Genomic DNA, 12,401 nt, shown 5'->3' on the forward strand with positions numbered 1-12,401 from the left:
CATATACCTCTTTTTTTTTTCTCATATAGCTCTTATCACAATCCATACATACATCCATTGTGTCAAGCACATTTGTACATTTGTTGCCCTCATCATTCTCAAAGCGTTTGCTTTCCACTTAAACCCTTGGTATCAGTTCCTCATTTTTCCCCTCCCTCCCTGCTCCCCCTTCCCTCATGAACCTTTGATAATTTATAAATTATTATTATTTTGTCATGTGTTACACTGTCTGACGTCTTCCTCCCTTCACCCACTTTTCTGTTGTCCCCCAGGGAGGAGGTTATATGTAGGAGGTTATATGTAAGATCCTTATAATCGGTTCCCCCTTCCTACCCAACCTTCCCTCCACCCTCTGGTATTGCCACTCTCACCACTGATCCTGAAGGGATCATTTGTCCTGGATCCGGTTCCTATCTGTACCAGTGCAACCAATTCTTTTTGATACCGGTACTTTGTATTCTTTTTATCTTCTTTTGATGCTCCCTTTATCCTTCAAAAATTTGCCCACTGAATCTTTAATATTACAACTTGACACGGATTTTTTTGCAGTGTTTTTAGTTTGAGATAAGCCTAAAGAATCCTTCTTTTAAAGTTTAACTTTGGGTCTTTGTATATTTTATTATAATATTTTCTTTGTCATCTTGAGAAATACTTAGAAAATTTCTGCTAAGCTCCTTTACTTCATAATTTATTGTAATTGCTTTAGTTTATTTATAAGAGCAAGATTCAGAGTCTCTTATGACATCCACTTTGGTCTTATCTTTCCTCTTTTTAAAAAATGACTTGCATCTTCATGCATTATGTCCTGATGTCATCCCACAAGAAGCCTTGTCTTCGATCATTCGTATTCAGTGCATGGACTCTACTCTTGAGACGGTCTCTGACTTCAGATGAGATATATTAAGCTTTCATTTTGGCTATTTTGAACATGCTTCAATTTTCTTCAATTTCAATATGAAAATTCATATGACCAAGTACAGGTATGCTTCATAGTTTAAGGCTGGCCTTGTTCTCATGGACGATATTATCCTTCATCATCTCTTTCCACACATATAGCTGATGTGATTCCTGTGTATTACATCTAATGAAGATCACATATATAATCACCATTTATGTTGTTGAAAACACTATTTTTAAAATCATTTTATTGGGGGCTCATACAACTGTTATCACAATCCATATATACACACATCCATTGTGTCAAGCACATTTGCACATTCGTTGCCATCATCATTCTCAAAACATTTGCCCTCTGCCTGAGCCCTTAGTGTCAGCTCCTCATGCTTCCTCTCCCCCCATTCCTCTCACCCCCCACTATCATGATCCCAAGTCTACCTTACAAACCTGGCTAGACCAGAGGATGTACACTGGTACAGATAGGAACTGGAAACACAGGGAATCCAGGGCAGATGATCCCTTCAGGAACAGTGGTGTGAGTGGCTATACTGGGAGGGTAGAGCGAGGGTGGGTTGGAAAGGGGGAACGGATTACAAGGATCTACATATAACCTCCTTCCTTGGGGATGGACAACAGAAAAGTGGGTGAAGGGAGATGTTGGACATTAGAAAAAAAAATTCTAAATTATGAAGGGTTCATGAGTGAGGGGGGACTGGGGAGGGAGGGAAAAACACTATTTTTAATGACTAAATCATTTTTCCTTGAAAAACTCTAATATGGATTCTCTAGTGTCGTTTATATCCAAGATCATATTTCCTAATAACTGGTCTTTCGTTTTCTTTGTTTTCAATTTTTGCATTCAATCATCAGTACAACTAAATTAGATGTTCAATCAATTTCAGACTACAGAAGTTGGTAAAAAGCTTCAATTTCTTCGTCTTTGACACTAGTGGTTGGTATGTAAATTTGAATGGTCATATATTAAATCTAATCACTGATTTTGTAGTTTTCAACTTGAGTGTGAATACGGAAAATGCTTTTATACTATTTGCATACTATATGGCCTTTAAAGTTACTACCAGCTGCATTTTTATTTACTGACTTTTCTTGTGGGAATTTGAATATTATCCTTTTGCTAACAGCATTGTGCAGGGGAAAGGAGGGCCCCCAACAAATCATCACTGGTCTAGTGGCACAATTATATGGCGATAATAAGTAAAGATTGTAGTGAGGTCATAGAGAGCATGAGAGGTAGAAGAGAGATTGAAGGCATAGAGTCAGACACGATTCATGGTGGCATGCTCACCTCGACCTCACTTGGTGGTCCTTGTGGGGAGAGCCCGAGAGCAAGAGCAGGAAAGACCAACTTTATTGCTAACCAAGGGTTAGCATTACTTCAAATGCCAGTCAATTCACCTCTGTTGGACAGGTTTTGGTGAAATTTACAACCAAGACAGAAGGAAGATAGACCTAGTCCTCAATTACTTTAAACTCACCCAGGAAAGTAAACATTAGCAATCACTTGGGGCGGGCATGATTACAGTTAGCAATCACTTGGGGGGGGCGTGATTACAGATAACTACATGTCACAGGAGGGGGCAGTACAATAAGCATACACATCATAGGAAGGGGATGTACGTAAGGCATAAGCGTGACAGGAAGGGGATGAGCTAAGGGTGTGCACATAGGAATGGGAGGGACTAGAGGTATACATGTGAAGGTGGATGGACCCTAGATTCATGATGGTGGCCTAACCTTGGTCACCCTTGGGTGGGCTTGACCTCTCAGGGGTCTCTTACAAAGAAACAGTCAACTACTCTCCTTATCAGAAGGGAGTGGGTTCTGCTTGTTGTAGGATAAGCAGTGGTGACTGCTTGCTCTAGATGGCTGATAACCCTTAGGGAGAATAACCCCTGACCAACTTCTGTTGACCTCCAAGTGTATAGTCATTTGCCACGTGTAGTAAGCAGCTAAGTTTGGCATATATTTGGGGGAGACAACTTGGGAGAAATCCTTCTCTTTCCCACAGCACTGTACTTCAGGATAGATAAAAAAGGTTCTTTTTGATAATAAATGTAACTCTGTTCCTATTTAATTTGTCATCCCAAGCACAGTAGCTCATATAACAGTCAGATTCAAAATGGTCAATAGCAGTCCATTCATTTCACTAATGCCTATTATACCTATCGCAATGAATTGTCTTTCTTTTTTGGCAACTTCCAATTTTTCTAGATTCATACTTCGTACATTCCGTGCTCTGATTGTTAATGGGTATTTGCAGCTGCTGAGGCTCATTTGTGTGAGTCATCCCACACTAGGGAATGATGTTCCTGACAGTCTTACTCCTTCCAGGCCAGGAAAGTCCACTCTGTGTGTGGAGGCAGGTCGCCTAGAGCTGCACTTGCCCTGCTTTCCAGCCAGGGGAGCTCATGTCTGCCATTAACGTAGACAGTGTCCCACTGCTACCCATATGCTCACTTTCCTGGGTGAGTTTCAAGTAATTGAGGACTAGGTCTATCTTCCTTCTGTCTTCGTTGTACATTTCACAGAAACCTGTCCAACAGAGGTGAATCGACTGGTATTTGAAGTAATGGTTGCATAGCCTTTAAATCACAGCAACTCACAAACCACCACCACCGTATGGCAGTGTTTCAGGCAAGTGTTGGATATGAACTTTGTGGGTCTAATGAACAGAATGGTCATGTATTTAATCCAATATCTAATTGTGTATTTTGAACTTGAGTGTGAGCATTGAAAGTGTTTCTGTAATATTTGCATGTTATATGGCCTCTAAAGGTGTTACCAGCTAGTTTCTGCATTTGGATTTGTGATGTCTTCAGGCTGAAATCATCTGGAGCAGCCATGCAAAAAATAAAAAGTAAAAGCATTGTGAAAACATTTATCAAATTTGATGATATGTAATATAATTTGTGAGAAATAAAATAGAGATAAAGAGAAACAAAGAGGGAGGCTGTAGAGAAAGGTATAGGGAATGAGTGAACAAAAGGCTATAACAATAGGGAAAATAACAGATTTTCAATTAATGATGTGTTCAGAGTGTAATCAAGATAACGGGTAAAGGAATTTTATGTCCCAGTTAAAACAAAATTTTGCTAGACACTCAGGTAATTGTTTCTTTTATATGAGTTTGATGGCACTGTCAGTGAGAGCGCTGATAAAACCCTGCTCAATAGTCAGGCAATCTCAGTGCACAGTGTGCCCTGGCCATCTTATGTTTCAATTACCAAGTCTAGGATTAGTTCAATCTATAGCTAGGTTTGTTTTATTTCCCCAAATTGCTATTTCTCTCTATTTATTCATTTGTTTCTAAGAAGAAAAAAAAAATAGATTTCATATATTTTTAGTTTATTTTCATTGGTAGTATCCTTGTATAAAAGCTAATCATGTTTAGTTTATATATAAACAAAAGTTCTCTTCCCTTCATTTTTAAATATAGTTCATATACATAATTTTGGTAGTAAGTATACTTGATAGCAGTGAGTGAGGGATTGACGAAATACCTTGAGAAGAATGGGAATTCCAGAACACTTTGTTGTGCTCATGTGGAACTTGTACATGGATAAAGAGAGGCAGTTATGTAACCAAACAAGGGAATGCTACAGGTTTAAAATCAGAAAAAGTGTGCATCAGAGTTGTATCCTGTGTTAAGCAGGGTTCTCTAGAGAAACAAAATCAGGACCCTTATGATTATATATATGTGTGTGTATGTGTGTATTTATATGAGGATAGGTTTATACAGTGAGAAGGAATATAACAGCTAATTAGTCTACACAGCAGGACAGAAGGCTCAGTTCAACTCACTGTCATGGAACAGTTAATCTACTGGAAGTATTTCAACTCACTTGGGCTGCTGGATCCAAAGTCAAGGAAACAGACAGCAGAGTCTTCCCTCAGGCAAAGCAGGCAGAGTCTGTGTGCAGGCAGCATACAGCAGGGTGGGTCAGCAACAGTCAGTAACTTGGGAGCTTAGCGAAGCAGACCCTGATGGAATCTCAAACTCAAGCATGGAGACAGGAACCACCAGCCTCAAGCTCAAGCAATGTACACACTAGCAGCATGGCAAAACAGGTCTCAACAGAGCCTCAAGCTGTAGCGACAAGATCCATAAGTTGGCTTGGCCCACAGGTAGTGTAGCACACAGAGAACTAGCTAAAGCAGCAGCATGCTGGTTTGATCACCATGGAGGAAAAGGGAGATGAGATGCCAGCTTTCTTTATTTCAGTCATCCTCTAATCAGGCTGCAGCCTGATTAAATGCTGTCTACAAATTCCTATTGGCCTACTTGCCACTATAAATCTATCACATATCCTTTCACCATAATTGTTCAATCTATATGCTGAGTAAAGCATCAGAGAAGCTGGATTATATGAAGAAGAGTATGACATCAGGATTGGAGGTAGGCTTATTAGCAACATGCAATATGCAAATGACACAACCTTGCTTGCTGAGCGTGAAGAGGACTTGAAGCACTTGCTAATGAAAATCAACGAGTGTAGTTTTCAGTATGGATTACAACTCCATGTAATGACCAAAAGTGTCAGAGCTGGACCAAATAGGTAACATGATAAATGGAGAAACAATTGAAGTTGTCAAGGATTTTATCTTACTTGGAGCTACAATCAGTGATCATGGAAGCAGCAGCCAAAAGATCAAAAGATATATTGCAATAGGTAAATCTGCTGCACAAGATATCTTTAGAGTATTGAGGAGCAAAGATGTTATTTTAGGGGACTATGGTGCGCCTCACCCAAACCATGGCATTTCCATGACCTCATATGCATGTAAAAGTAGGGCATTGAATAAGGACGACTGAAGAAGAATCAATGCATTTGGATTGTGGTGCTGAGAACAATATTGAGAGTGCCATGCTTTCCAAAGGAAAACCCGATTTGTATTGTAAGTAGCGAAGTCAGTGTTCCTTAGAGAAGGAACGGAGAAAGCTCATCTGACATACTTTGGATACGTTGGCAGGCGTGAGCTGGAGAAGAACATCATGTTTAGTGACGCGGAGGGAAGAGAAAAAGAGGAAGTCCCTCTATGGGATGGATGACACAGTGGCTGCAACAATGGGCTCGGGTGTGAGGACAATTTTAAGGTTGGAGCAGGACTCTGCAGTGTTTCATTCTGTTGTGCACGGCGTCACCAGGGGCCAGAACCCACTCGATGGTGCCTAGCACGAGCAACAGAGGATTACTGGAAGAACAAACAAATCTGTATTGCAAGCAATGTTAGAAAACGGCTTAGTAACACGATCGGTGAGACTTTGTCTCGTGTATTTTGGGCATGACATCAGGAGGGACCAGTCCTTGAAGAAGGAGATCATACTAGGTAAGCAGGAGGTCAGCAAAATGTGGAAGACACTCATCAAGATGCAGCGACAGAGTTCAAAACAACAGGTTGACTAAAAGGATGCTGTGTGAAAGGCACAGAACAGAGGTCCATTCCTTTGTGCATGACGCTGTTTTGAGTTGTAATTGACTTAGAGTCACTCAAGAGCCACATCCATAGAAACCTACATCATGTTGGAAAATGAGGTAGCTTTATAATTAAAGTGTGGTTTATCACAGTATACATAGAATATGCTAATATGTGCCATTCTCCAGGCTTTGCATTAATTGATGATATAATATATCCACTTGCTGGTTTAGCAGTTTATACCAGGAAGTACACCAAGCTGTTTCTGAGAGTGAAAACCCAAACCAGAGGCACACAAAGAACAACTTCTCAATCACCATCAGTACTATCATTTGTGTGGAGACAATTCTAAGGCACGTATGGTTTAACAGATTTCATGCAGGTCGTAATATTATGTACCAAAAGTTTTGCAAAGATGTCAGGAAATAAGTAGCATAAATCCATGTTGTTCTTTCAGATTGATCTCTGCATAAAATATAACAATCAACCTATCATAACCTGCGTTCTAAGCACAGCTCTCTTTCTAGGTCTGATGTCACTGTAGTAGGTATCCTTGGGATACTCCGCATTAAAGTGGGAGAGTGTCCTGAGAAGGGAATCCAGAAAGAAGAGGAAGAGGGGAATGTCTGAGGGGAAAGGGGGTAAGGGGAAGGGTATGGAAATTGCAAGGAATAGGTGATATGTAGAATGAAATTTTTGGCTCAATTATCTTTGGGCTCCTCCTATTTCCAAAAGTGATTTGCTACTAAATTATGTCTGCATTTAAAATACACAGATAATTAGAAAACGTAGTGTTGAGGTGACCAATGGATTAGTGAACTATAGAGTGGTATTCATAGGATAGGCTGAGAGAGATTGAAGATTACTTAGAGGTAGAGTGAGCATGTATGTTTTGTTGTCCAAATGGGTCCATTTTGAGTGTGAAGGTATGGGACTAGTAAGTAATCTTATGAGAAAGAGGTATGCATTTCTCTCCTGTATAGGGCAAACTGGGCTATAAGGTGATGCTTCATACTGGTAATATACCTTTATATTATAGAAGGAAAAATGAAGCAAGTTGTAGCAAAGTTAAAAACCCAAAGAATGAAAAGAGTATGAACAACATAAAAAAAATTGAATTGTGTCAAGGAATGCTCTGAGATTGGTCATTAAAATTTTTGAAATCTAAAGGTGAGATGTGAAAACATTTTTAAAATGTCATTATTTTTTATTGCTACATACATAGAAGAATCTTGGTCATTTTAGAGTGGGTGAACCATTCTCTGAGGGCTGTTTGGTTAGGTACAGGTAAATCTTAGACCTCATTCTGTAATGTTTGTTTAATGGAACATGGACCATGTTACTTTGTGCAGTAGCAAAGCCTGTCTCCGGCATGGGTTTGAGTAGCATCTCTGGGTTATGTCTTTCTTTGGAGCTTGTGTCTTGAGTGGAGGTGACCTGGTGAGTTAATAGCAGGCTTTGAACTTCATTTCTGGGTGGACTTGAAGGTACGGGTAGGTACTCAGCAATCTCTGGGAACAGTGCTATTAAATTTCTATTTTGAAGTTTCCTTTTTTCTTTTTGACTCATGTCCACAAGCCTTCAGCAAATCTTCATTAAAAAGTACTGCTGGATTTGACAGCTCTTTAAGAAATGATGAGGGACAAATAATGTGAAAAGAACTTCTAACAGCCTAATGAAGCCAGTTACAATATAGAAAGGATTCTTCTCCCCACCCCACCCCACCCCCCCACCTTGGTATTGGCCATTCCAAGAGAAAGTACATAGCAGAAAATAACCCCAGACCAAACAACAATAAAATATCGTTCTGGAATATGGACCATTTTGAACAATATTTATATAAAATTATTTGGGGAGAAAATCTAGCAGAAAATTGGAATTCCTGTACTTTGTATGATGTTAATATCAATTGGGTATTACTATCAAAGGACACACGACAGATATGAATTTATTTTGGAGTCATAGGTTGGCGATGTCTAGGGGCATTATTATTTATTTGTAATACACTAACCAAGTAATTTAAATTATACATTAACATTTCAGAATACACTCTTGTTTAAGATTTATACAACTCCCTCAATGTATTACATTTTGATATTAGCACCATTTTAAACATCAGAACATTTCTTTTTGGATAAATTACTAAAACAAACAAAAAGGTCACTGCTATCAAGTGGATTTCTGTGCACAATAATCTTGTAGAAGGCTTTTGGACTGCCAGTCTTCTAACAACACAGCACCAACCTGGACAGTTAGCATTGTGTCTCAGATGGAAGTTTGGATTACTGCAATGGAAAAATTTTTCATACTATTGCTTTCTCCCTTTGTTTTACCTTGCTTCATAAATCATTTTACTTCCTGGAGGTTTTTACTTACTATGAATTTTCTAACATTTGGTCGCATATTTATCTTGTAGAGTTCATTTGTAGAAATAACTAGCTAGTTTTTTATTTCCCAAGAATTTTTTTTTACCAACAATCTGCATTTAGATTCTTTAAAATAAATGATACTTAATAATTGGAAAAAAACTAGAGTGAATCCATGTAATACCACTTATGCTTATGCATCTTGTAATTTTTCTTTACATGCTATGTAGATAGGCAAGAAAAATGCCCCGTTTATATGATTAATTCTGTCCTGGCCTATTGTTCTCAGTTTTAGCCCTGCTTGTGTCTTAGTAGCTGACCACTGCAAATTATGGATTCTGGGCACTCTGGCTAGGTTTAGTAAGAGATTCCAGGGAAGGAGAAAGGAAAAATTCAGAGTATTCTTTCCTGGCACCTTCTTAAAGGAACATCTCTTTAAGGGCTCCAGTCTCATTGGGAATTCTTTTTTTTCTTAAATCATTTTACTAGGGGCTCTTACAGTTCTTGTCACAACCCACACATCCCTCCACATGTCAAGCACTTTTGTACATAGGTTGCCATCATCATTTTCAAAATATTTCTTTTTACTTGAGCACTTGGTATCAGCTCCTCATTCTTTTCCCTCCATCCCCCACCCTCCCTCACTCATGACCCCTTGATAAATGATAAATTATTATTATTTTCATGTCTTACACCAATCGCTGTCTCCCTTCACCCACTTTTCTGTTGTCTGTCCCCTTGGGAAGAGGTTATATGTAGATCATTGTGATCGGTTCCCCCTTTCTCCCCTCCACCTTCCCTCTACCCTCCTGGTATCACTACTCTCATTATTAGATTATTAGTCCTGAGGGGTCTATCTGTCCTGGATTCCCTGTGTTTCCAGCGCTTATCTGTACCAGTGTACATGTTCTGGTCTAGCCGGATTTGTAAGGTAGAACTGGGATCATGATAGTGGGGTGGGGGAAGGAAGCATTAAAGAACTAGAGGAAAGTTGCATGTTTCATTGGTGCTATACTGTACCCTGACTGGCTCATCTCCTTGTGATCCCTCTGGAAGGGGATGTCCAATTGTCTGCAGATGGGCTTTGGGTCTCCACTCCTCATCTGCACCCTCCCCATCATTCACATTGATGTGATTTATTTGTTCTGGGTCTTTGAAACCACTGTGTCAATCAGTCTGGTTGAGAGCCGCCTTCTTTTTCTCTGCCTCATCCACTTTACCAACCATGATGTCCTTCTCCAAGGACTTGTCTCTCCAAAGTACATAAGATGAAGGCTCACTATCTTGGCCTTTAAAGAGCTCTCTGGCTGTATTCTTCCAAGACAGATTTGTTTGTTCTTTTGGCCATCCATGGTACTTTAAATATTTTTCACCAGCACCATCATTCTTGGTCTTCCTTATCTAATGTCCAACATTCACAGGCATAGGAGGCAATGGAAAATACCGTGGTTTGGATCAGGCACACCTTAGTTCTCAAAGTAGCATCCTTGCTTTTCAACACTCTCAAGAGGTCTTGTGTAGCAGATTTACCGAATGCAACACATCTTCAACTTTTCTCCATTTATCATGTTACCTGTTGGTTCACTTATAAGGATTATGCTGTACTTTTCATTGATTTTTAATCCGTCCCGAAGGCTGCAATCCTTGATCTTTATGCACAAATGCTTCAATTTCTCCTAATTTTCAGCAAGCTAGGTTGTGTCATCTATGTAACGAAGGCTGTTAATAAGCCTTCTTCTAATCCGGATGCTGCATTCTTCTTCATATAATTTAGCTTCTCTGATTTTTTGCTCAGAATCTATACTTAATTCATTGAAATTTAAGTAAGAATAAATGAAAGTAATTCTAAAACTTAAAGGACAAATTCATTGGTATTGTTATTTTAAAAATAAACATTATTTAACATGCCATTAAACACACATGCATTTAGGTTAGTACTTCCCAAGCTTTATAAAACACTTCTCACATTGATTTTGAACATTACATCAAAATCTTTTTTTTTTTTTAATGTAGGTGGTGGTGGGATTCAAATAATTTAGCAGCAGTTTCACTGCCCCAATGACTCTTTTAAGTAGAAAAATAAAATTCCTAAAGGTAGTTTATTATCTCATGTGGTTAATATTTAAATAAAAATAAGAGGTACACAAACTAGATTATAAGAAAGATTTAAAATATTAATGAAAAATATTAAATAATACTTGATAAAAACAATAAAACTATATGTCATTTCCATATTCCTTCTTGATTAGGGTACTTATTTGCAACACTCTTAATTTTATTGAAGCATAATAAGCCATGTGTTTTATTCTTAACCCACTTTTAAAAATTAAATACTTTTATTGGGGGCTCTTACATCTCTTATCAGAATCCATACATTCATCCATTGTGTTAGATACATTTACACATATGTTGCCATCATCATTTTCAAAGCATTTTCTTTCTACTTGAGCCCTTGGTACCAGCTCCTCATTTTCACTCCTCCTTCCTCCATGAACCCTTGATAAATTATAGGTTATTATTTTCATATCTTACATCATCTTCGTTCACGCTTCCACCACTTGGAGGGGGTTATATGCTGATCCTTGTGGTCGATTCCCCCTTTCTCTCACCACCTTCCCCTTATCCTCCTGGTATCACTATTTTCATTGTTGGCCCTGAGTTGTTTATCTATCCTGGATTCCCTGTGTTGCAGGCTCTTATCTGTAGCAGTGTGCATGTTCTGGTCAAATCTGATTTATAAGGTAGAATTGAGGTCATGATAGTTGGGGAGGGGAGCATTAAAAAAGTAGAGGAAAGTTGAGTGTTCCATTGGTGCTATACTGCACCCTAACTGTCTCCTCTCTTCCTTGTGACCCTTCTGTGAGGGGATGTCCAGTTGTCTACAGATAGGCTTTGGGTCTCCACTCCTCATCTGTTCCCTCTGCCCCCAAATTCACAAGGGGTATGATTTTGTTCTGGGTCTTAGATGCCTGATACCTTATCCCATTGACACCTCATGATCACACAGGCTGGTGTGCTTCTTCTATGGGCTTTGTTGCTTCTCAGCTATATGACCACTTGTTTATCTTCAAACCTTTAAGACCCCAGATGCTATATCATTTGATAGCCAGGCACCATCAGCTTTCTTTACCACTATTGTCTTCTGCGATTGTGTCGGGAAGGTGAGCATCACAGAATGCCAGATTATTGGAAGAACAAAGTGTTGAGAGAGTACTTAAGGTTCAATGTTCATCTGCTGCCTCAATTCTTAACACATAGATATAAGTATATACATCTATTCCCCTCTCTTTATATATAAATATATTTACATATGTACATGTCCTTTGTCTCCTGGTTCTTTCTTCTATTTCCTTTTACTTTCCTTTTGTCCTATCATCATGTTCGGCTTTCATTCGGGTTTAGTAATTCCTCGCTATTACATTGCCCTTGATTAAGCCCCACTAGGCAACCTATGCCTTCTCTCCATTGATTTTAGTTCACTTGTTGTTCCCTTGTCCCCGGGTTGGTTCCCTCCACCCTTTCCTTTATCCCACCTCCCCTTTTCCTGTATCTCCCTAGATACAGGTTATATTGTTTTCATCTCTGAATTGTTTATCCCACCTATCTTATCTAGATAGACATTAATAAGTGCAAAAACCAGGCAAAGCCAAACAAAACAACAAAAGAAGACAGAACCAGCAAAACAATAACCACAACAAAAAA

The sequence above is a fragment of the Echinops telfairi genome, unplaced genomic scaffold (genome assembly GCF_000313985.2).
Source record: "Echinops telfairi isolate 266 unplaced genomic scaffold, ASM31398v2 ScPeMD7_23;HRSCAF=83, whole genome shotgun sequence".
NCBI classification, from domain to species: Eukaryota; Metazoa; Chordata; class Mammalia; order Afrosoricida; family Tenrecidae; genus Echinops; species Echinops telfairi.